General features: G+C 45.9%; 1 protein-coding gene across 8 annotated transcripts in view; it reads left to right on the forward strand.

Moving 5' to 3' along the window:
- Positions 1-24,920, forward strand: part of TIAM1 (TIAM Rac1 associated GEF 1) — a 395,179-nt gene that overhangs the window by 188,864 nt on the left and 181,395 nt on the right. The window contains exon 1 of one of the 8 annotated variants that reach the window (XM_043593756.1): positions 4,550-5,424. The exons of 6 other annotated variants lie outside the window; for them this stretch is intronic. The gene's annotated coding sequence lies outside the window, so the exon portion shown is untranslated. Of the gene's footprint in view, positions 1-4,549; positions 5,425-11,200; positions 11,682-24,920 lie in introns of those variants that run through there. One more of the 8 variants, XM_043593757.1, reaches the window with a different exon arrangement.

The following is a 24,920-nucleotide window of genomic DNA, read 5'->3' on the forward strand; positions in this document are numbered from 1 at the left end:
CAGGGCAAAGAGAGGATGGGGGCTTTGTGAGCCCTTCACCTTTACCCCTTTGCCTTCGGTATCCAGGGATCCTATGGGGAAGGGCTGGAGAGAGGGAGGCCGGGGGATCAGGTTACCCACCAGAGGTGCGTTCTGTCCCCACTGTCCCCGCTGTCCAGCTGCCCGTTCTGTAATGCCAGGTCAGTGCCGTTGACAATGAATCCATTGGGATTCAGTATTTCTGAAGGAATGTTCTGAAGCTGGGGCGCCCGACAGGCCCCCCGGGTCAGTATGGGAATTCTTTAGGGAGGCATCCGAAGTCTTGGGTTTCTCATTAATTTTGTGTCTGATTTAGTTCAGCTCACGACTTCCTAGCCGTTGAGGTGTCATTTGTGTATCCAGAAAATTTTTTTGAAAAGTATGAGTGTTTCTATGGCAGCTGCTTTCTCTCCAGGTTGATTGCCTAAGTCAGATTTGGGCGGGGTGGGGAGAGGAAGTTTGGGTGGAGGCTGGCACCCTGGTTGGGATCATTGCAAGCGACACTTAATATATGTTGCAGCAAATGATAAAGTTGGCCAAAGGTAAAGTTTCTTGTAAACATTCTTTAGGTTTTATTTTGGAGCCCCTTTTAGAGCTTTGTGGTTTTGCTTCCGCATGAGGGTCCGATGGAAGCTTTTGGGCTAACTTACCCAATTCACCTGTTTCATATCTGATCAACAGGTTGGTGCAGGGCAGTGGGAGCTGTGTGTGTGTGTGTGTGTGTGTGTGTGTGTGTGTGTGTAGTTTAAGCTAATCCTTCCTATGAATCCTTAGAGAATCATCTTATTTTTAGGGCACCTTCACAGAAGGGAAGAAATGTGTGGCTGTCATTATGCTGATAGAAAACCAAATTTCATTCTCCAAGTGTTTCTCCCAGATCTGGGGTGGGTGCAATTAGGAGGATGTCAGTAGTTGATTTTTATCATCTTCCTGATCCGACAGTGGGGCAGCCTGGCTTTCTCTTGGCACCTTCCATTTGAACTTTCGGGTCAGGGGCCGCGTTGCTGTGGCCACAGGTTTACTTAGTTTACTTCCACCTTCAGCTTCCCTGAAGTTAATGATACAGAAGTAAAATGAAATGACTTTAAAAAAAAAATTTTTTTTTTTTTAACATTTATTCATTTTTGAAAGGCCGAGAGAGACAAAGTGCGAATGGGGAGTGGGCAGAGAGAGAGGGAGACACAGAAACAGAAGCAGGCTCCAGGCTCCTAGCTATCAGCACAGAGCCCGACACGGGGCTTGAACTCGTGGACCGCGAGATCATGACCTGAATGGAAGTCGCCACTTAACCGACTGAGCCACCCAGGTGCCCCTGAAATGAAATGACTTTTGAAGCAAAGTAGACACGTCCCGGGAAAGGCCAACAGGTTGCATGGTCCAGGCTGTCACAACCGCTAGAGTCCTGTGTTCCTTGAGGGCTCAAGAAAGAGCATGGCACGGAGATGGGAACTTGATGCTCGCGTGAAGTTGTGTGGCCTGCTTCCTCCACCCCTAAGAAGTCTGTAGCAACTCACTCAACAGGAAAGACAACCCAATTGGATCTCTCGATAGTGCTGGTGAAACTAACTAATAGACCCTTGTTCACATGGAGTTTAATGGAACGATAATCCTCAGCCAGAGAAAGGGAGTATATTATTCATAAAGGTATTTAGAGATCACATGGGACTGTTTCATGTAGACATCTGGAATTAGATTACTTCTCCTATATGAATTGGTAGGTGTAGGTAGTGTGAGAGAATGTTACAATTTCTGTATCATTATTTTTTCCCTCAAGGTCCTCTTACCTCTCCCATAAAGAAGAGGTTTGGCTCTGATTGTGTGTGTGTGTGTGTGTGTGTGTGTGTGTGTGTGTGTGTGTGTTTGAAGTGGCAGGTTCAATTTGTTTAATAGAAATAGGGCCATTAAGATTATCTTGTTTTAGTAACTAGGTAGTCTTTTATAGGAATTTTTCTATTTCACGTAAATATTAACATTTATTGGTAGAAAGTTGTACATAATATCCTTTTATAATATTTTAAAAGACTATGGCATCTGTAGAAATGTTTTCCTTTGTCATTCCTGGCATTGGTTATTTGTGCTTTTCTTCTTCTTGGTCAGTCTTGCTAATGTATTATCAATTTTACTGGCATTTGAAAGAACCAACTTTAGGTTTTGTTTGTATTTGAAATGAAACATAAACACTGCCTCCTTTCTTAAGTTTACATGCATTTTAAAAATTCTGTGCTGTGGAACACTGTCAAAAAAGATGTTAAGAGCCTTTAAAACCAAGTAACTGAGTCTCCTGGCTGTAAGGAGGCAGACATTCTGTATTCATTTTTATGTGTCTCTGAAATAATGTTTCTCGGTTTTATTAAACCATACCTGGTGTTCTTGAGAATCCTACCCAGCGCATCAAATTGTTCTAAGATGGTTTTGTACATTGACTGGGGCACACCCTGTGAAATTGTTTTGGAAACTTCTAGCTAGAATTTACATAAGACTTGCTGGTAATTTAATGTGAATTGTAGGTACCCTTCAACCTACTTGACAATACAGATTTATTTTGTACTAGGGCAGAGGAAATTTGCTGTAATGACCAAGAAAGTTTTCATTTTGGTTCATATTTAATACATGAGTCTTGGCATTTTAATGTTTTTCTCGGAAAATCTTTCTGAGTTTGTGACCGTGTAAGAACGAGAACATTAGAGCCAGAAAGACCTAGATCTTAAGTCTTTTTTCTTTTAAGTTTATTTATTTAAGTAATCTCTACATCCAGTGTGGGGCTCAAACTCACGACCCTGAGATCGAGAGCCACGTGTTCTACCCACCGAGCCAGTCAGGTGCCCGTGGATCCGAATTCTTGTTCTGCCACTTGTAGCTAGCTCTGTGACTTCCAGAAAGTTGCCTAACCCCTCTGAGCTTACATTTCCCTTCCTGTGAGATGGAAATAATGAAAATTGCTCAGGGGGCTGTTGTGAGATTTCTGAGTACTCCTGTAAGGCACCTGGCTGGTGATTTGGAACAAAGTGGGCACTTAATGGGGTGCAGTGCGTTGCGTGTTTTCGCCTCCTGCCCTTTCTGGTTGTACTTGCAACCTCACAGCTTCCCTGGGTGCCTGCCTTCCAGAAGTGTGAAAGGTTATTGCAACAGAATGAAACAAAGCCACTTCTCCCATCTGTTCTCTCCATATTTGGGGCAGATGGGCTACCAAGGTCCCTTGCCATGTTTTCAGTATTTTCGTCTTATTATCCTAGTTGATTGGTGGTATACTGGCTGTATATTTTTCCACTCCGAGTTTTTAAATTAAATGTTTTAAAAATCTAACTTTATTTTATTATTTCTTTAATGTTTATTTACTTTTGAGAGAGAGAGAGAGAGAGACAGTGTGAGTTGGGGAGACGCAGAGAGAGAGGGAGACACAGAATCTGAAGCAGGCTCCAGGCTCTGAGCTGTCAGCACAGAGCCCGACGTGGAGCTTGAACTCAGGAACCATGAGATCATAACCTGAGCCGAAATCGGACATTTAACTGATGGAGCCACCCAGGCGACCCTTCAATTTTTTTTTTAATGTTTATTTATTTTTGAGAGAGAGAGAGAGAGAGAGAGAGCAAGCCGGGGAGGGACAGAGAGAGGCGGACAGAGGATCCAAAGCAGGCTCCATGCTGTCAGCAGCAAGTCCAATGTGGGGCTCAAACTCACAAACCCTGAGATCATGACCTGAGCTGAACTCAAGACGCTCAACCGACGGAGCCACCTCGGCACCCCTTCCACCCCAATTTTTACGTTACCTTCCTGGGATTATTATTTTTGTCTTCAGTTTATCTCACTTCCTTGAGAGTCTCACTGCTCTGTTATTTCCTCCCTCCCTCCCTGCCTCCCAGCCTCCTTTCCCTTCCATAGAAATGAAATGAGCACTCAGCTCAAACTTGGCAGAGACGGGGCTGTAAGTTAGTGGGGTTGCTTCTCCGAAGGGAAATTGGTAAAATGTAGTTATTCCAGAACTCCAGTTACTCTAGAAGAGATGCTCGATGTCACTAATCATCAGGGAAATGCAAAGCAAAACCACTACGAGATACCAGCTCTCTACCAGAAAGACAAGAAATAACAAGGTTTGGCTGTGGAGAAAAGGGAACCCTCATGCACCATTGGTGGGAATGTAAACCAGGAGGCAGATGGGGCTGAGGATAACCATATCAGGGTTTTATTGCTATAGCATTTTCTGAGAGTGTTTTTCCAGAGCTTAAAGTTCCTTGGTACTTTGGGGGTGTGTGTGTGTGTATGGGGGGGAGTGTGGATTGTTTAATGCTATGGCTGACCTCATAACCAAGAAAGGAAGTGAGAGGCATAGGGTGAGGAAGTTGGCTGGGTAATATTCCTCCACAAAGGAATATGGCATTCTTGAAGTGATCCAACCCTGCAGCTGTTTGGCTCTTCTTGGGGTTTGTCAATTGAAGAAGGTCCCGGGGACTATATGGCATAATCAGTTAGTGTTTCTTCAGGTATCTAATAATGCAAGGGGCTGGACTGGGGAAGGGAAGGGGTCATCAGCTGGGAAAAGGCTTACCAGTGCCATGCCAACATCATTCAGTGCTCTGCTCAAGGAGTGAGTCTTGGCTTACATTTTTTGCGGTGAATCGGCCTCAACAACAGATTGACTAGCTGCCTTTGATCTGGCCCGTCAGCTGTGACCCAGTGTGCTGAGTAACTGTGCTGTTATTTGTATTGGTTGGTGTTTTTATGAGAGTAGGGGACGAGGAGGCGTATAGTCTTCATGAGTGTTTTGCAACACGACGCCTCTGGTTTATTTTGATGCTGTTGCTTGAAAACAAGTGTCAGCATGGTATTCCCTGGTAAAACTTTTGGGGAGAGATCATCACTTTTGGAAAGTTTGGTTAGGAGTGGGTTTGTGAGATCTTGTACTGAAGCATGGAGCCTCATGCAATACCTTGGAAATGTATGCTCCAGTGTTTGAGATCTCTGTAAATTTACTTCTGTAAATCCAGAGATTTTGGTGGGCAAGGATAACTATGGCCAAAGTGCTTTCTCCAAAGCCATGGTCGAATAAGGGCCTGGAAAATACTTCTTTGATTATGAAAATACTAATACTAAATACTAATTTACTGAGCATCTACAACATACCAGTACTTTTCCTGTGTTCTCTTGTTACTGTCTCAGAGGGTGATACTGCATTCTCTAGAAGTGCATAAAAAATGAGCATAAAACCCATCATTTTCCTGTGTCCACTCTTGTAGGTAGAACTGGTGTGAACTGAGGCCCACATATCTAGACCTGAAAGCCAGGAGGAGAGGAGGGTTGGTACCATGTGGTGTGATGTTCTGAATCCTAGTCTCTTATCTAGGACGTGATCGGCCTCTTTGGATGGCACATATGGGGATCTTGAGAGAAGCCTCTTCTCCTTGGGATGGGGTAAGTGAGGCATTTGCAGAAGGTTGGGAAATGAACGTTCAAGTTTTTACTTATTTATTTTTTAAAGTTTATTAATTTGTTTTGAGAGGGAGAGAGAGAGAGAGAGAGAGAGAGAGAGCGAGAGCGAGAGAACAAGCAGAGGAGGGGCAGAGACAGAGAAGGAGAAAGAGAATCCCAAGCAGGCTCTGTGCCGTCAGAGCAGAGCCCGATGTAGGGCTCAATCTCATGAACCGTGGGATCATGACCTGAGCCGAAATGAAGAGTCAGATACTCAACTAACTTAGCTACCCAAGCGCCCGAGGATTCAAGCTTTTAAAGTCCTTATTGTTTTAGGACCCTGTCCAAATCCTCCTGTCCTGGGACAATAGGAGGTTCGTTATTTGTGACTGCCGTTTTGTGGAAAGAGGCGTTGCTGATTCTCCTCATTCACAATTTGAGGCTTTGAAATTGATTTCCTGGGAACCATTGGATGTGTAGGGTCCCATTGTTGGATCATTCCACGGACAAGCCAATGTTTTGGGCTTGATGAAGAGGGCACAGTGGTACAACCCATGTCAGGGACCCCACGGGCTGGGTCTGCCCCTTGTGAGTGACCACCGATTAGCATTGATTCTTTATGCTTTGAGTCATGAGGAAGAAGATTCCCCCTGATTCTCAGGTTATATTGTTTCAAAGACCTCATGGAGTAGTCTTCCGACCTTTGTCTTCCTGGCATCAGTTTTGCCTGCCCTTGTGATACCAGGAAAGGAGAAGAAGAAGGAATTATTTTGGAGTGCAACAGGGGAAACTTGGTATCAGCATGGGCTTTTTCTGGGGCTGTGGTCATGAGATCATGTTACTTAAAAAAAATTTTTTTTTTCAACGTTTATTTTTGGGACAGAGAGAGACAGAGCATGAACGGGGGAGGGGCAGAGAGAGAGGGAGACACAGAATCGGAAACAAGCTCCAGGCTCTGAGCCATCAGCCCAGAGCCTGACGCGGGGCTCGAACTCATGGACCGCGAGATCGTGACCTGGCTGAAGTCGGACGCTTCACCGACTGCGCCACCCAGGCGCCCCTAGGGATTTTTTTTTTTAATTTTTTTTCAACATTTATTTATTTTTGGGACAGAGAGAGACAGAGCATGAACGGGGGAGGGGCAGAGAGAGAGGGAGACACAGAATCGGAAACAGGCTCCAGGCTCCGAGCCATCAGCCCAGAGCCTGACGCGGGGCTCGAACTCACGGACCGCGAGATCGTGACCTGGCTGAAGTCGGACGCTTAACCGACTGCGCCACCCAGGCGCCCCAAGAGATCATGTTACTTTTGATAGAGCTTCCCACCGAAAGGGTCAAGCCGTAAATCTACAACCTTACAGGCACTCTGAGCAGAGAAATAATGCCGCAGACACCTTCCTCCCTCACTTTCCCTTCTGCCAAGTGGGGACAGGGCCATGTCAGTCCTCCTGTACTTCCTGGGGGTGGGGGGAGGGAATGAATTAGACCACAAGGGGCTTTATGACTACACAGAGTTGCAGGTATTGTTTTTGTGTTTGCCTTCCTCCCCATGAACAAACCCACCCAAGCCTGGATGTTGGGTGACAATGCCGCACTATTCACCCTTTATCACGTTTTGATCGTATGCTGGCCGATTCAGTTTGAACAATAATATGGGACTACCCGCTCGGGGGAGAGGAGGAATCGCAGATGCTTCCTGAGGCACGATCCCCACCGTGTTGTTGTTTTTCTTTTGATCTGACTGTAGTAAGAGCAGTTAGCCTGAGACCAACCCAGTTAGCCTGAGACCAACCCTTTTAACAGATTTTTAAGTGTACAATACAGTGTAATTCACTATCGGCACAGTATTTCATGGTGGATCTCCAGAACGTTTTCATCTGGCATCACTGAAATAACGTCTCCGATGATTAGCGCCTTCCCACTTCCCCCTTCCCTCCGGCTCCAGGCAAGCACCATTCTGCTTCCGTGAGTTAGACTATTTCAGATGCCCCCATGTACGTGGAATCATGTGGCATTTGTCTTTCTATGACCAGCTTATTTCACATGGCATCATGTTCTCCGGGTTCATCCACGTTGCTGCAACACTGCAAGACTTCCCGCTTAAAGGCTGACTAATATTCCATTGCGCCCGTACCCACTGCATTTTTTTTTTTGCCCCCCATTCATCCGTTGCTGGACACTTAGGTGGTTTTTACATTTCCGCTGTTGTGAATCGTGCTGCAGTGAACACGGGAGTGCTCGTATCTCTTTGAGATCTGCTTTCGTTTCTTCCCGATGAAAAATACCCATGAGTGGGCTCGTGGATCATATGGTAGTGCTATTTTTAAGTTTTTTGAGAAGCCTCCCTACTGTTTTCCACAGCGGCTGCACGCTTTTGCATTCTGATGCCCACAGTTTTTATAGTTTCCCAGCCGGCGCGGCAGGCCCTGCTTTTGCGGGTCTTGCTGTGACTTGTGCCTCCGGTCTTACCTGTTGCTCTTGAACCAGACCGGCGGCCTTTCCCACTCCGCTCTCCGTGTGTACAAGGCAGCCTGGGGACCTCCCTTGCAGCATGTACATCACACTGGATTATCATAATTGGGTTCTTTGGCTTTTTCAAGGGCTAAAAAAACTGATATAAATGATAACAGTACAAGGATATTAGAACAACGGCGAGCCCCTTCGTGGCACCTGCCTTCCGTGCTTTGCCCCAGCGCCTCGGATTCACTTAGCTTTCGTGCATATTTGTTCGCTGCCGTGTGCTTTCACTCCCATGAGGCTCCTTCTTTGCGGGAGGGGCTGCCCTTGGGGGTGGATCCCCCTTTGCCCAAGGAATTCCTCTACTTCCAGGGCGGTCCTTAGGACTAACCATGGGGGTGGGGCATGCGGATTTTAGGACAACTCCGAGGTTTCCTTTGTCCTGTTTCCAGAGAACCCTTCTGGCTTCCTTTTCCTGCTCCCCAACTTGTTTTCTGTACAAATGCTTCCTAATAAATAACTTAAACAGGAGTTCTAACTCTGGCTTCAGTAACTTGTTTAAAGCAACAGAGGTAGAAAGTGGGGAGCTAGCTAGCAATTGGAGCCCCAGTCACCTGACTCCAGGATCTGTGCTCTTAGCCAGAATGTGCCTGTGTGTTTCTGCAAGGCAGGACTGCGTGCCCTCCCTTTTCTGTACATTTGCCTCAGCGTGGATTAGAGGGCTGCCGTGGGGTGTTCCGTAATGACCTGCTTAATGAGTGACTGACTGTCTCGCTGTCCGCAGGCTGTTCCCCCAGTCAGCCCTACCTGAGTCCTGTCTCTGGGCATTTGTCCACTCACTTGCGCCCTAACATGGCCTTCTCCCAGCTCTCTTTCAGAGTCTACCCCAACCTCCTTCCTGCTTGCAGCCTCTCTGGTCTGGCCCAACCTGCTGTCATTTTCCCCTATCAGAACGAGTACTACTTGTATAGCAGTTGCCCCTTATCTGTGGTTTCACTTCCCCCTGGTCCATGGTCAGCCATCGTCCACAATCAGGTGATCCTCCTTCTGACCTGCCATCTGCAGGTCCCGTAGTAGGGGCGCCTCGGTGGCTTAGTCGGTTAGGCGTTTCCAAGTCTCGGTCTCAGCTCAGGTCTTGATCTCAGCGTCGTGAGTTCAAGTTCCGCACCAGGCTCCTTGCTGGATGTGGAGCCTACTTAAAAAAATAAAAGGTCAGCAGTAGCCTAACACTACATCACTGTGTCTACATCACTCACCTCACTCCATCTCATCATGTGGGAATTTTATCATCTCCCATCAGCACAAGCAGAAGGCCGAGTATAGCACAGTAAGATATTTTGAGAGACCACATTCACATAACTTTGTAAATTACAGTATAGTTTTTAGTTGTTCTGTTTTCTTATTAGTTAATTGTTAATCTCTTACTATGCCTAATTTATAAATCAAGCTTTATCTTAGGTACGTGTAGTTAGGAAAAGCCATTGTGTATATAGGCTTCGGTACTGTCTGCGGTTCAGACATCCACTGGGGGTCTCAGAATGTATCTTCTGCAGATGACGGGGGACCGCTGTGTATCTTCTCCCCCACCCCACCCCAGCATGATTGTAAATCCTGGAGAGCTACCATTGCGTGCCCTGAACCACAGGATAAGTATTTGGCGACTTGACTCTTTGGGGATTAATCAGAACCTAGTCAGAGTTGTCCAAAGAAATGCCAAGGTTGTTTCTAGGTTCTGTGAAATAATGTGGTCAGAGAACAAAATTGAAAAAAAAATAAGCAATGGACAAATCTAAAATTTGTTAGCCCATTTTTGTGTGAGCCCATGTGCACATTTTCACGCTGCAGCTGTCCAAGTTGAACCACAGAGTGGATGTCTCATCCCTTGGCTTCAAGCACAATGGCTAGCCATCCCCTACCACCGCTACCCCCCCCGCCCCCCCACCATGGGAATTTAAGGAGATTTATGTGATGAATAATGTGGATTTTCTTCCAGTTCTTGGGTTGTGGTTTGACAAACTTCATGCGAATCATGGGTATAACATGTCAAGTGTCTCCCCTCACCCCACCCATTTGAAACATAACAAAGATGTCTTCCAGCGTCAATATATTACATTTTGCTGATGGCTGCCACCTGTCCACAGTGACCTCCCCTCCTTGGCTGACTCAGACACACTTTGTCTCCTCTTGGGTTTGCCTCCACCTTTATGTCCAGGAAAGAGGGTCAGTCCAGAACTGAAGATACAGAGGAAAAGAAGCTACGTATATGTGTGTGCGCCTGGCATTCTGCTAAGTGTTCTCTATCAGAGTATATGACTGATCCCCATGACCATGCTGGCATGTGCTATTCTCTCCAAGTCCAGTCAGAACCCATGTGATCTCACTAAAACCACATATTGTGGTGACCCTGGATTTGAACTGTCTTTTGTTTGACTTCTAAACCCATGACTCTTTCATTCTGATTAGACACAGGTGTTTGGATGATGATTCTCATGATCCTATTAACTCTAGAATTCTGAGGCTCCTGGGTTCTTTTCTGACCTTTTCCTTTTCTACCGTAGCCATTTCCCCTTAGCACTTCGCTTCTTGTGATTTGCTAAAGTCAGGATTGCCTGAAATACCATGTTTAGGTGGGGCTTTGTGGGAGTGGGGTGTCCAATACTTGAAAAACTGTAAGATTAGGGATCTGACTTTATTTTTAGATAGCCATCCACAGGTGAAACATAATCAAGACCATTCTTTGAACACCCTCAGGAAAGTTAAAAGTTCTTCCTTCTTTTTAAGAAGGAACCTCCCTAGCTAGACTGAGGACTTTCTCATCACTGTCTTATCCTGCAGCACATCGAGCCTGAGATGTTGGTGCCTTGGGCCTGACGCAGCAGGACACCCTGGGTCGTTTGGCTCTTCTGTGCCTCTTGTGCCCACATTGCATAAACATTGGCATGGCAGGGACAGATGGCCACTCGGGAGGCTCCTTTGATGTCACATTTGGTTGCCTGGGTGGGGGGTAGGGGTGGCTGTATCCAGTCTCCACAGGAGGAGAAGCTGACTGGGAAATACCTACCTGAGAGTGGGTAAACAAAAGCTTAAGTCCAGAAAGCTAGGGACCCTGGTACGTCCGCAGGCCGGGCACTAATGGAGTCAGGTTTACATAAGTGTGTTTAGCTTGGGAGGAAGCCAGTTGGCTCAGAGCAAAGCCTTTTCTCTCCGCTCCTAATTGATGCTTTTGGAGTTCTGTTTTCTTATGAGAGAATGTGAATGGTCTGGGGGTGGGGGTGGGGGTGGTGAGGAAAGTGATGGGATTGCAGATAATTACTTTCAGAGCTAGCAAGAGCATTCATTCCTGAGGGCTGGGTTAGCTTTGCTGGAGGCTCCGGTGAAAGTACCTGAAATCCCAGGAGAGTCGAGATAGAGCAGTGGGGGCCCTTCTCAGTGAGAATCGGCTGGTCAGGCAGCATCAGTCTGCGTAATGGGGACTGAAAGCTTCGGTGGAAATAGGAAGGATGGTAATGAAGAACCCCCAGACAGCGAGTGCGTGAGGCAGCCCAATTGTGCCCGAAAGAAACATCCAGAGTTGACAGCATGCGACACTCGAGCGGGTTTTTGGTGGTTTTAGCTTTAGAGGGAACATCGGAGGTAATTACGGTCGCCTACATGCAAAGCAAGCATGGAGTTCAGTCACGGTGGAGAAGCCAAAAGCCACAAGGGTTGATCGAAAGCTTTTCCTACCCTAGCCTCCGGGTAATAATAACCGTTGCTCTTTATTTCTCTAATGCATTTACAGACGTCGCAACAAACCGAAGTAAGGTAATGTATTCAAGTTAACGCAGTGACGTCCAGTGTCTGGGCTTCATGTTGATTGGGAGGCGGGAAGGTAGTTCATTGATTTATTCATTTCTTCAAGTCATTCGTTGGGTGGCTCTGGGTATCATCCCTGGAGGTGTCCGTGGAGGGGTCAGTGACGTGTGACACACAGCTCGCACCCCCTCAAGGAACTTACAGTGTAGAAGGGGAGAAATGATAACGCCGTGGGAAAGTTCATAGGGAGCCACCTGAGAGCCATCATCGAGAAGTTTGGTGTTTTGGAAGGGTCAGGACGTTAGCCATTCCGCGGTAGAATGGTGGAATGATCGGGAAAGCTATTAACGATATTCCTAATTTCCGTTGCTTATTAAGAGCTCACTCTCTGCCTGGCACAGTTTTAAATGCTTAACGTGTATTAACCACGTTAATAACCAATAACCCACTGAGCTATTAGCATCTCAGTTTCACAGCCGAAGAAACTGAGGCAGAGAGAGGTAAGAGATGATGCAGCCAGCTTATGGGCGGTCGGCCCTCCTGACTACCCCATGCCTCTGTGGCCCTTTCCATTTCCCATCTTCCTCTGTTGCTGGAACTGTCGGTGCACCCATAGTGTTTCTTTCTTTTTAAGAAATCAGGGACAGACATCCCACGTGAGGGCTTAGTTTTTCTGTTCCACTTTCTTCTTTTAATCTGAAATTTAAACACTGTTTTTTATTTTAATTCCCTGCGTTGCATTAGTCTCACGCGAACAACACAGTGTGATTGGACAAATCCATACGTTATGCGGTGCTCTCCACGAGGTGGCTACCATCTGGCTGTTCCATTTTCTCCGCGTTTAGAGAAATCTAGTTTGTGCGGGTGCCTGATGGGCCATTTAGTCATGAGTAACCAGCGGACTTTTTTTTTTTTTAGGTCCTTGGAGGGTGATTTTAATTATCATATAAATAGCATGAATATGAGTGTGGGAGTTTTATTACTCAGTTCCTTGGTGGTGGTTTGAAGGTTTTCTCTGGGTGGTTCCAGTGTCAGTGTTGACACTGCTGGAAGTTGTCTCTTGCGAGGGCACAGTACTTTTTCTCTTTCGGTGAAGGGCCATTTCTTTGGTTGTGGTTTTGTTTGTTTGTTTGTTTTTAATTAGGTGAGAGAGGTAAATGCAGTCATTTGTATTTAAACAAAATGGTTATTATTTGCCAGTTAATGTTTATGGAAGAAAATGGAAGGCAGAGGAGAGCACCAGGGTAGAAGTCCAGTGACCTGAGTTTTTTTGTTTTTTTTTTTGTTTTTTTGATGTGCCCTTCCTAACTCTTGGACATTAGGAGAGTCCGCTGTTGGGGCAGTGAATTATGTGGTCAGGGTCCTTGTGATGTACGGAAGTCTCTTCCTGTATGATAGAGCCTGGAATAAGGATATTATGTATCAAGACTCGACTTTTTAACCTGGTATTCCTACATTATTTATTTAAATGTGTTGTTTTAGACCCAGATGCTGTGGCTGCGTTTTATATTTTTGGTGTTATACTTAAAACATTGTGTCACCCTCTGGTTGTGTTTTCTTTCTGTCTCTTTCCTTTGCACTCCAAGAATGGGTTTTCATGTAGGACGAAAATGGAAACTAAAGAAGAGACAAAATCTGGAAGTAATTTTCAGCAGTAGAGAAATTAAACAAAATGAGAAAACACACCATTTTGTTGCTAGCTGCGTAAAGGGAACATAGGAGTATATGCTTGCTTTTTCCCAGCGGTGGCTACATTCTATGTGGATTACTTTTTCATTGGGCCTGTATAGTGAAAAGAACGCACAAAACAGATCTGAATGTTAAATATTTCCATCTTGTCAAGAGCACATCAACTTGGCATTTAAACTCAGATTGCCTGCCTCTTATTTCTATAATTTGAAATCAGATGGCAATCCGGCAAGTGAGAACCTTGGTTCAGGTGACCCCTGTCTATTTATCCATCTGGCCTCCTCTCCAGTTCCCTTTTTAACTCACAAATGGGAGTGGGTGGGAATGCCCAGGAATACTTTGAATGTGGTAAATACAGGATGTGGGGAAATTCATCTGCGAAATGTCAGCCTTCAGGAGACATTTTGTAAATGTCTACGTTTACAAATGGAAAATGGAAGGCCTGCTAAAACGCCCTGTGATTTGAGTTTTTAAAGCTGGTGTGGCACAGTTGGGGATTCCCGATCCTGAGTAGTAAGGCGATGTGGGGTCTTGGGTAGTAGGAATGCATTTCAATTTCAGAAATGTTGAGAATGAATTTTGATTTAAGAACTCATTGAGAAAATGGTTCCTTCTGATATCTGATATCTTATCTTAAAATATGTTCGAGTTCCTGGGCATCATATTTTATCACATTTCATCCTAAGAGATGCCTTGAGGAGTTTTGGCCTAATGGCCTGTGGTCTATGTTTTCATGTGATGGGCTGGGTCCCCTTTTCCATGACATGGATCTATCTGACTTGAGATCCCCACATTTCTTATGCCTTTTATTTAATAATTATAATGGGATTTTGATGGAATTGGTTGAATGAATGCTTACGTTACTAATTAATTTCTATATCTGTGTCTAGGGACTTCTGTGAATTTTTGTTTTAAAATTTTTTAATATTTATTTTTGAGAGAGAGAGAGAGAGCGAGTTGGGGAGGGGCAGAGAGAGAGGGAGACACAGAATCTGAAGCAGGCTCCAGGCTCCGAGCTGTCAGCAGAGTCTGATGCCGGGCTTGAACTCATGAACCACAAGATTATGACTTGAGCCGAAGTCAGATGCTTAACCGACTGAGCCACCCAGGCACCCCTATGAATTTTTGTCTTAAAATTTGTCATAATCTTGGTTGAATGTTGAAAACGCATTTACCAGCCAACAATTTGCTTAGCACCTGCCATGTGCTATGCCCAGTGAGAGGCTCATGGAACTCAGGCAGGGATATGGCCGATCTGGTGGGTCTCTCAACCGAAGTCACAGGCTAGTGGCACCAGTTGAGAAAAATGGACTGAGGGTAATGGAATTGACAGCAAAGTCCCACCGACAGATTTTTTAAATAGGGACAAAAGAAAACATTCGAAACGTTTTACATTTCAGAGTTCGTAAATCCATTTGAAGTGCTTGAGGAAAGCATAGCATGCAGAATGGATGCACGTATGTATAAAACTGAAACCAGGGGCGCCTGGGTGGCGCAGTCGGTTAAGCGTCCGACTTCAGCCAGGTCACGATCTCGCGGTCCGTGAGTTTGAGCCCCGCGTCAGGCTCTGGGCTGATGGCTCAGAGCCTGGAGCCTGCTTCCGATTCTGTGTCTCCCTCTCTCTCTGCCCCTCCCCCGTTCATGCTCTGTCTCTCTCTGTCCCAAAAATAAATAAACATTGAAAAAAAAAAATCTAAAAAAAAAAACAAAAACAAAACTGAAACCAGACTTCTTTGATGATTTAATGTCTCAAAAAAGGTTCTTAGAAAGAGGGACTTTCCTCTTTCTAAGTATGGAGATGTTTTGTCTTCACCTCACTAGGGTTTTCCTTTCCATGTCTCTCGGTTATCTTTTTGCTTCCGAAAATGCTGGTAGAAACCTACAAGCATCTATCTGCACTGAAACCTACAGCACACAGTTGTCCATAGCAGCTGCATTCATAACTGCCCAAACTTGGAAGCAGTTTAGAAGGCGGAAGGCCCTTGAGCAGCTGAGTGGATAAGTAAGCCATGGTCATCTATACAACGGGATATTATTCACTGCTAAAAAGAATGAACTATCAAGCCATGAAAGCAGTGGAAGAACCTCAAGTGTAAGGGACAATCTAAAAAATATATAAGAGGACGCTTGGATGGCTCAGTCGGTTAAGCATCCGACTCTTGATCTCGGCTCAGGTCACGATCTCACGTCACAGTTTGTGGATGGAGCCCCATGTCAGGCTCTGCACCGACATCATGAAGTCTGCTTAAGATTCTCTCTCTCTCTCTCTCTCTCTCTCTCTCTCTCTCTCTGCCCCTCCCCCGTTCGCTCTCTCCCTGTCTCTCTCTCTTTCTCTCTCTCTCTCAAATAAACCAACTTTTAAAAAAAGAAAAAAGAAAAAGTACATACTGTCTGATTCAACACTGTGACATGCTGGAAAAGGCAGAACTATGGAGACACTAAAAGTCAGTAGTTGCCAGGAGCTTGGGGGAGGGGAGGCAGGGGTAAACAAGCTGAGCACAGGATTTTAAGGGCAGTGAAACAACTCTGTGTGGTCTTTATAATGGTGAATATAATGTCATCATACGTTTGTTACAACCTGCAGAATGTACGATACCAAGTGTGACCCCTGACGTAAATGATGGATTTGGGTTGATCACATAGCAGTATAGGTTCACTGAGGATAAGAGCTGTGCTACTCGGTGGGGGTTGTTGATAGTGGAGGCAGCTGTACGGGTGTAGGGGCAGGAGGCCCAGGAGAACCCTACATCCTGCTCACTTTTGCTACCAACCTGAAAGTACTCCATAAAATAAAATCTCCCCAACGATAGCCACGTTGTATACCCAACATGCAAGTCATGGTTGGGGAAACAGCTGTGAATTCCCTTCACGGTGCCCAGTAAAATGTCTCTTGATTTGTATTACTTCTCAAAGTCCTTTCTGGCCCCTCTGCTTGGGCAGCAGCTGGCGGACGGCACGGAGGGTTCCTTATCAAGCAGGAGACTCTGATGGTCAGAGAACTGGGGTATCATGAGAATGGAGATCTTGATCCCTGGCACCTTCAGGGCTGTGAAAGCGTTGATTTCAAGTTCCTGTTTTTCCCTTCTGATCTTGTATCGTGCCATTGTTGGTATTAAGGATGCGGTTTTGATGAACTTACCCTTTGGTATGTTACAGGTTAGTGGGACTTTCCTGCAATGGGCATGGTGATGGAGGAGTTGACTTTGGTAGCATTTAAAAATACTATGGCCCGGAGACCGGAAACCGTCCACTCCTGCCTTGATCGTGTGACCTTTCCCTGGGGAGTTCTCTTGGAAGCTGTGTGTACGGGGCACACGAACATGGGACTGAGCGATTACACAGATTTTTCTGGACGTTTTCATCAGCGTTTCTCCTTACAGGTGGTCTGTCACTTTTCTGAGGTCCTCATTCATGCCTTCAGCAAATAGTTACTGAGCATTTCACTTTATGCCAGGCCACTTCCAGGTTCCAGGGGCATAGTAGTGAACGAGACCTAGAAGAATGTGCATGCATGTAACTGGCATCCTGGAGGCAGAAGACAGACAATGAACAAGTGGCTAGAACATGGAGTGTGTTGGGTTATCACCGCAGTGGGGGGCCACGAAGCAAGGAAGGGGCCAGGAAGAGGCCAGGGAATTGAACTTTGGAATGGGGGAGGGGAAAGGCCCACTGCAGGGGTGACTTTGGAGCAAAGAGGTTTTTGTTTTTTGTTTGTTTTTTTTGGTTAACAGACAGGGGTGATCTCCGTGGAGAGAAGCAGGGGGTCTGGTGTGCTGGAAAAGTAGCTTGGAGGCCACTGGGGCTTGGATGGAGAGAGCATTTTGGAGAAATGGGAGATGAGGCCAGGAGGGGCCAGGAGGACTGTTGGTGAGAAGGGAAGCCTTTGGAGGGTTGTGAGTGTAGTTGCCGTCACGTGATCGGATTTAGGTTTCAGGAGGGTCTCTCTGAGTGCGCTGTTGAGAGGTGAGGCAGCTTTCTCACTTTGACCCTCCGGCCATTAACGACCCTTAAGTCTGAGCAGTGATGTTGGGTTCTTGCTCACACAGCCCCGATCCCACTGGTGCTTTGGGGGCTTTATTAAGAAGTATTTTTTTTCTACCTATGTGAGCACAAATCTCTTTCTTTCTTAAAAAAATTTTAAAAAAATGTTTATTTATTTTGAGAGAGAGCCTGTGTACAAGCAAGGGGGAGAGAGAGAGAGAGAGAGAGAGAGAGAGAGAGAGAGAGAGAGAATCCCAAGCAGGCTCCGTGATGTCAGCGCAGAGCCTGACATGGGGCTCTAACTCATGAACCATGAGATCATGACCTGAGTTGAAATCAAGAGTCGGATGGATGCTCAACCAACTGAGCTACCCAGGCGCCCCACAAATCTCTTTCTTTATAGTTCTTAAGAGAAGGGACTTTCCTCATGCAAGTGTAGTTAGCCTATGCGTTCTGTAATGAGTCCAAAAATGCTCAAGAAATGCTTGAAAACAATTTAGGTTTCTCTGCCGCCCTGTGTTGTGTTCACCTTGAAAACAGAAAAATCCTCCTCCCTACATGTGGCTCTGTTGTGCCTCTGGGAGCCCCCTTCTTGCCTGTAGCCAGACTCCACTCTCTTTCCATGACACTCATCCTTCTTGGTTCGGGTTGCTCATCAGGAGTCTCCATTCTGAGAAAAGTGAACATGTGTCAGGTGTGTAATTGTCTCACCTAAAGGTGAGCCACCCAAATCGTGGCCTGCACACAGCTGGCGGGCTCTCTGAGCCTTTCGGAAATCCAGACCCGAGTTTTTCTGGCGTTTGACCCTTGTCAGCCCGTTCTGAGTCGCATGCAGTTAAATTTGTCCACAGATGTTAGTTTACCAGTGTACTTTGAACAGAATAATAATAACTTTCGCATCTGGTCCCCTTTTCATCTAGGGATTTTAAAACCCCAAGTGCATATTAATTAAACCTCACATCACTGGAAGGTAGAGAAGGGGTTTAATCACCACTGGGAAGAACATAGAGGGACAGCCTGTGGGCCCAGCACTAACAGGCGTTTTGCATTTCACCAATGCCTTTCATCTGGCTTCTTAAATACTTGGCAAGTATTACCTGGTGGGAAGTGCATTATTATACACATCTGCAGGGAGTGGGGACTCTCTCAGGATACGGGATACGGAGACTTGTCCTGGCTGTTTTCAGTATTGTCACTTCAGAGGACTTCTTCATTTCTGGTTCATGGGTTGTTACGGCTTATTATGGATTACCTGGGGGCTCATGGTGTGGACAGAAGGCTAGTAGAGTTGACTGGTAAGGTTGTTTGCTTTTTTCCCTTTTTGGTTTGGTAAGCAGGTAGGTAGGGAGTTTCTTTTTAAATTTCAGCCATCTTCCAAGCTGGTAATGGGTCATTCTCATTTAGGGGACCGGGGACATCCCCTTCACCCTAACTCTCTCACTCCAGAAAGTCTCCCCGGTGAACTGGGACAGGCGGAAGGCAGGGGAGAGCCATGGCTTTTCCCAGAAGGAGCTGCTTGAGTCCATTTCTGGTAAATGAGGGCACTGATGTAAAAAATGGAACAAAACTAAAAACCAAAGAAGAAAGTGTTGTGGTCATGTCATTAGTAGGTAGAGAATTCACCTGCTAACCTGTGGGAGGGAGTCAAGGGTGTGGCTCCAGCTGAGGTCAGAGTGTTTATATGCAGAGCCACAGGGCTTTGCCACTGAGGGCTGGGTCAGTCTTCAGGGGGTCGCCTCACGGCAGGCCTTAGCAGAACACGGGAATGGTGCAGGATATACCGTTGGCTTGTGAAAGAATGGGTTATTTTGATTAACAAAATTTTTTTAATGCTTGTTTATTTATTTTTTCAACGTTTATTTATTTTTGGGGGGACAGAGAGAGACAGAGCATGAACGGGGGAGGGGCAGAGAGAGAGGGAGACACAGAATCGGAAACAGGCTCCAGGCTCCGAGCCATCAGCCCAGAGCCCGACGCGGGGCTCGAACTCACGGACTGCGAGATCGTGACCTGGCTGAAGTTGGACACTTAACCGACTGCGCCACCCAGGCGCCCCTAATGCTTGTTTATTTTTGAGAAAGAGAGGGGGAGAGAATGCAAGTGGGGGAGGGTCAGAGAGAGAGGGGGACCTAGGATCCAAAGTGGGGTCTGCACTGACAGCAGAGAGCCCAATGTGGGGCTCAAACTCAGGAACCATGAGATCATGACCTGAGCCGAAGTCGGACGCTTAACCGACTGAGCCACCCAGGTGCCCCATTGGGTTCTTTTGATTTTAAAAAGAGTCCTTAAGTCTGTTTTTTAAAAATTCTCCCATGCCAGGGACACCTGGGTGGCTCAGTCGGTACGTGTCCCACTTTGACTTAGGCTCAGATCATGATCTCATGGTTCCTGAGTTTGAGCCCCATTATTGGGCTCTGTGCTGACAGCGTGGAGCCTGCTTGGGATTCTCTCTTCCTCTCTCTCTGCCCCTCTCCAGCTTGCTCGCTCGCTCTCTCTCTCAAAATAAACATAAACTTAAAAAAAAATCCCCAATGCCACTGTAAAGCATGCTATTGATTTTATAATAAAATACTGCCTTTATTTAGAATTGCATGTGGAAATAATGTAATGGAAAAATGTTGACAGACACAAGTTCTTTGAATGCTCCCTCTATATGATGTCCCGAACCCCTTGATTCCTGGTCTCTCTTTGTGACTTAAATGTAGAAAGATTACCCATATGTCTGCAGATAAGAGATATTAAACATCTATATATCATTTTAGACGAAGGCCTTCTGAGTAAATTCTAAAGGCACACCCCATAAGAATGTTTCCTTCCAGGATTCTTATTTAATAGTATTGAACTGTAAAAAATACTTTGGGTCTTTAATTTGATAGTGTTGATGTGTTTTTTGTTTACTGGGGTGGAAATACAGTGGAAAGATGATCTGTTCTTAATATATGGTTGTGGGTTAGGTATCCTCCATTGCCTTGTATCGTGGGAGCTCCAGTTGGCCGGGATGTTACTGGCATGGTCCTTAAATAGATAAATAATTGGATCAAAGAAATGACTTGGAAATGTACTTCGTTGTTTAGAAGCCAAAATAAACCAAAATCTTTGTCTTCAGCATGAGCGTCACACTTTCAAGTTGAATAGTTAATCCCTTTGCTCATGGCAATGCCAGGGGCCCTGTGGATGGAATCCCAGAATTCTGAGGTAACTTTGATGCCTTCTGAAAGTAGAGACAGAAAAGAAGGCTAAAAGCTGCACCCTGAGAATAAAACATAACTCTACTGTTTACTAGCTGTGTGACCTTAAGTAAGTCACTTAAACTCTCTGTTCTTTGGAGTCTTCATTTATAAGTTGGGGGTAAGTCCTTTTCTTCTAGAACAGTTAGAAAGATTAATGCCCTTCTTTAGTGTCTGATTTCTAGTATGTCCCCCAAAAGTGTCAACCTGTACTGTTACTGTCCTTGTTGACATTGTGGTCATCTTCTCTCTGCCCTTAGGCTGGAGTCAGTATTGGGAGTTTTTAAGAGATTTCCTATGTCTTCCCTACTAAGCCATTGTAAGATTGTTGTTTTGCAGCCCTCCCGGGAGCTTCCCAAGTAGGATATGAAACCGGCGCCATACTCAGAGGGCAGGGAGAGACTGAAGAAAGAGGCAGGCACACTCCAGGCTGGTAGGTTTAATAAGCAAGGGAACCCACATAGGAGGCTTGTCTTAGGGGGCAGACGAATGGATCCCTGCACTCCCCCACCAAGTCTTAAAAGTTGGTGAAAAGCCCTCCCTGGATTCAGTCACCTGTACCACACAAGTGTTCTCAACACCACATCACCATCTCAAGGCCGTGTCCTTGGAGCAGCCTCTGGGAGCCGGAAAGGCAAGGGGAACCCACATTCCTAGAACAGGAGAGGGTGCGAGGAGCCTCTGAGTGCCGAGTTCAGCTCACAGGTCAGCGCAGAGCCCGACTCAGGGATTGAGCTCACGATCTGGGAGATCTGACCTGAGCCGAAACCAAGAGTCGGATGCTTTGCTGACTGAGCCACTCAGACGCCCCTGCAGTCATGTCTTTTTGAAGAGGTTCCCCAACGAGGGTTTAACCATTTCTGAATCCAGGTCCCTCAGTTTCCTGCCTCTGGAGCCTGGAGTCTCATCTCCATTATCCACAGCGTGTGGGCATCATGAGATTTGAGATGATTGCTAGCTAGGCTTCTCTTTGCCGCTTCCTCTCCTGATGTGTCTACAGCACTACTTTTTAATGGCTTCTCTCTGAGTTTTCCGTTCTTTCTTGACTTTGGCTGTGAAGGCCCAAAGTGTACATAGTCCTATACCACGGACTTCACCTGCAAACTCCCAATTCCCTGAAGAGAAATGTGGCTCACTGCCCCATGGCCGAGGGAGTCATGCCTGACCTACGTGGGAGAGCCATGAAACTTGCTCTAATTATCCGTGGCCGCTTATCACTCTTAAGGAAATAGAAATGGAGACACATATGTTGCATGAGCAAGTTATGGACCACTGAACAGTAACTCAGTTCAGTGGATGTTCTAGCGACCGTGCTAGCGGATGGATATTCGCAGTGGAGATTCGTAGGCCGCAGCTCCTCTCTTGCGGTGCGGCAGAGGTGACAGAAAGTCCGTGCCTGGTGACAGAGCGCCAGGCAGTGACCACCAGAGCACTACATAGGAGAGGGGAGGGGGTTGAGGCTAAGAGTGGGGATTCGGAAGCCATATGGCCTGGGTGTGAAACCAGCCTTGGCACTGATGACTGGGGGCTTGTGGACAAGTGACTGTCGTTTTGGGGGCTTCCGTTCCTTCTCCTGTGAGATGGGGGATGGTGCCCACCTCATGAGCTCTCACGAGGAGTAAACACGTGAGCCTTTGTGAGGACGGAGGGGAGTGATCAGTGCACGCACACCCTCAGTAAATGGGAGCTGGACCCATCCTCTGCATCATGACTCGGCAGAGGGATCGCAGTGAGGGGTGGGCTGTGGTGGGGGAGGGGAGGAAGCAGCAAGGAAGCCTCAACTTTAGGCTACAGACTCAACTCCAGAGCAATTTTTTTTTAAGGTTGTTTTTAAATGTTTATTTATTTTGAGAGAGAGCACGAGCAGGGGAGGGGCAGAGAGAGAGGGAGACCCAGAATCCGAAGCAGGCTGCAGGCTCTGAGTTGTCAGCACAGAGCCCGGCGTGGGGCTAGAACTCACGAACCGTGAGATTGTGACCTGAGCCAAAGTCCGATGCTTCACCGACTGAGCCAACCAGCCACCAGTCGCCCTTTTTCTCTAGTGTTTTTAAATGATCATGCATCATTCATTGCAGAGAGATGAGACTATATAGATAAGCAAAAAGAAGGCAGTCAGAACTCCCCTTTGGCCTGCTTCACCACTGTTAACATTTACCCTATTTCCTGCTAGACTTCTTTTCTCCTCCTCCTCGGAGTCCGGTTCTGAAGGATGTCAGGGAGGGTTAATGTTTTCCTACACTTAGTTCCACCAGTTTGGTTTCTTATGTGTTATGTAAGGAGCAAGTTTTACTTGCTCTGAAAGTTCTGTCCCGAAATACTGAAAAAAACGCAGAAGGGCATGGCGAACAACACACGCTAAGAGGGCAGTGTCTAGACTGAGCTCTAATGACATGGGGAAGCCTGCGGTCTTAGGAGGGGGTGCAGGCCAGTGAACCCGTGCAGAGCGTTTGCTCTGGCCTGTCCCTGCACCGAGCACTTCAGGGAGGTCGCTTCCTGTATCCCCCGGGTGACCCTCTGAGGTCATTGCTCCTCTTTTCTAACCCTGTAGCTAAAGAGGCTCTAAGAGGTGGGAGGACATGCCCACCATCGCAGGCCCCTCGATGCAGAGCTGAGATTGTCCTGTGAGCCCGATACCATCTCACCCGTGTGCCGTTTCCTGCTCGCACCTGCCTCAGGGCCCACTGACTCCACCGCCTTTGCTCAAAACCACCTTTTTTTTTTTTTTCTTTTTCCATGTCGTGGATGTTTTTCTTGGCTGATTATTTTTGGAAATATAAAGTGAATAAAACTGAGCTGCTCTTTTTGGGTGTGTGGTAGGAGAGACGTAACAAAAAATTTACCGCTTTAAACGTTTTTAAGTGCAAAGTCCAGCAGAGTTAATTGAGTACGTTTATGATGTTGTACAACCGTGACCACTATCTGTTTCCAGAACTTTTTCAACCTCCCAGACAGAAACCCTGTACCCATTAAACAGTAACAGCCTCCCCACCCCCACCCATAATGTCTATTCTACATTCTGTCTCTATGAATTTGTCTATTCCACGTAGGCAATTTCTCATATAAGTGGAATCATTCAATGTTTGTCTTTTTCTGATTAGTTTCTTTCACTTAGCATAGTGTTTTCAAGATTCATTCAGGTTGTAGTATGTATCAGGAATTCATTCCTGTGTGTGTGTGTGTGTGTGTGTGTGTGTGTGTGACTAATACCTTATTATATATACATACTACATCTTGTTTATCCAGACATCCATCAGTGGGCATTTATGTTCCCACCTTTTGGCTTTTATGGATAGTGCTGTTATGAACATTGGTCATTCAACTCAACCAACACCACAAAAAAACAAGCCAATTAAAAAAAAATGGGCAAATAGACCTTTCTCTAAAAAAGGTATACAAATGGCCAATAAGCACATAAAAAGATGTGCACCATCATTAGTCATTAAGAAAATGCAAATCAAAACTATAAGGGGAAACCATCTCACATCCAGTAGAATAGCTATAGTTACAACAAAGGAAAACAACAAATGTTGGTGAGCATGTGAAGAAATTGGAAACCCTCGTACATTGCCATTGGGAATGCCAAATTGTGGCAGTTGCACTGGAAAACAGTTTGGTGGTTCCTCAGAATGTTAAACATGAAATTACCATTTGACACAGCAATTCCACTCCTAGGTATATTGTCCAGAAGATGTGCAAACAGGGATTCAAAAAGATACTTTGAAGTTGTATTATTATTGTCTATCAATTAATCCTTTTTTAAAAAAATCTTTTTAATATTTATTTTTGAGAGAGAGAGAGAGAGTGAGCATGAGCGTGGGAGGGGCAGAAAGAGAGGGAGACACAGAATCCGAAACAGGCTCCAGGCTCCGAGGTGTCAGCACACAGCCTGACGTGAGGCTCGAACCCATGAGCCATGAATCGTGACCTGATTCTTAGTCAGATGCTTAACTGACTGAGCCACCCAGGCGCCCCAATTCATCCTTCTTAAAGATGATATGCTTATGTGGCATTTAGCATGTGGAGCCATGGAAATTAGCGCTGTAGAAAAGAAAAAAAAAAAAGCCCATCCATGTTAGCACTGATGTTAATGACACAAAGCCACTTGAGAAACACCAAGCTTGGTTCAAACCCTGGAAGCCACCTTGTCATGTCAAGACACACAGGAAACATTCTGCACATGACATGAGGCTGAATCAGATTTTTTTTCTTTCTAGTAACATTACCAGGATAATGACAAGTAGATGTATATGTACGGAATTCTTTTCTCCTAGCCTCACATCCCAAAAGATTTATTTCCTAAGTCTTAAATTTTTGTTGGATGTACCATGACAAAATTGGCACGTGTTGTTCA

This window comes from Prionailurus bengalensis, chromosome C2 (assembly GCF_016509475.1).
Source record: "Prionailurus bengalensis isolate Pbe53 chromosome C2, Fcat_Pben_1.1_paternal_pri, whole genome shotgun sequence".
NCBI lineage: Eukaryota > Metazoa > Chordata > Mammalia > Carnivora > Felidae > Prionailurus > Prionailurus bengalensis.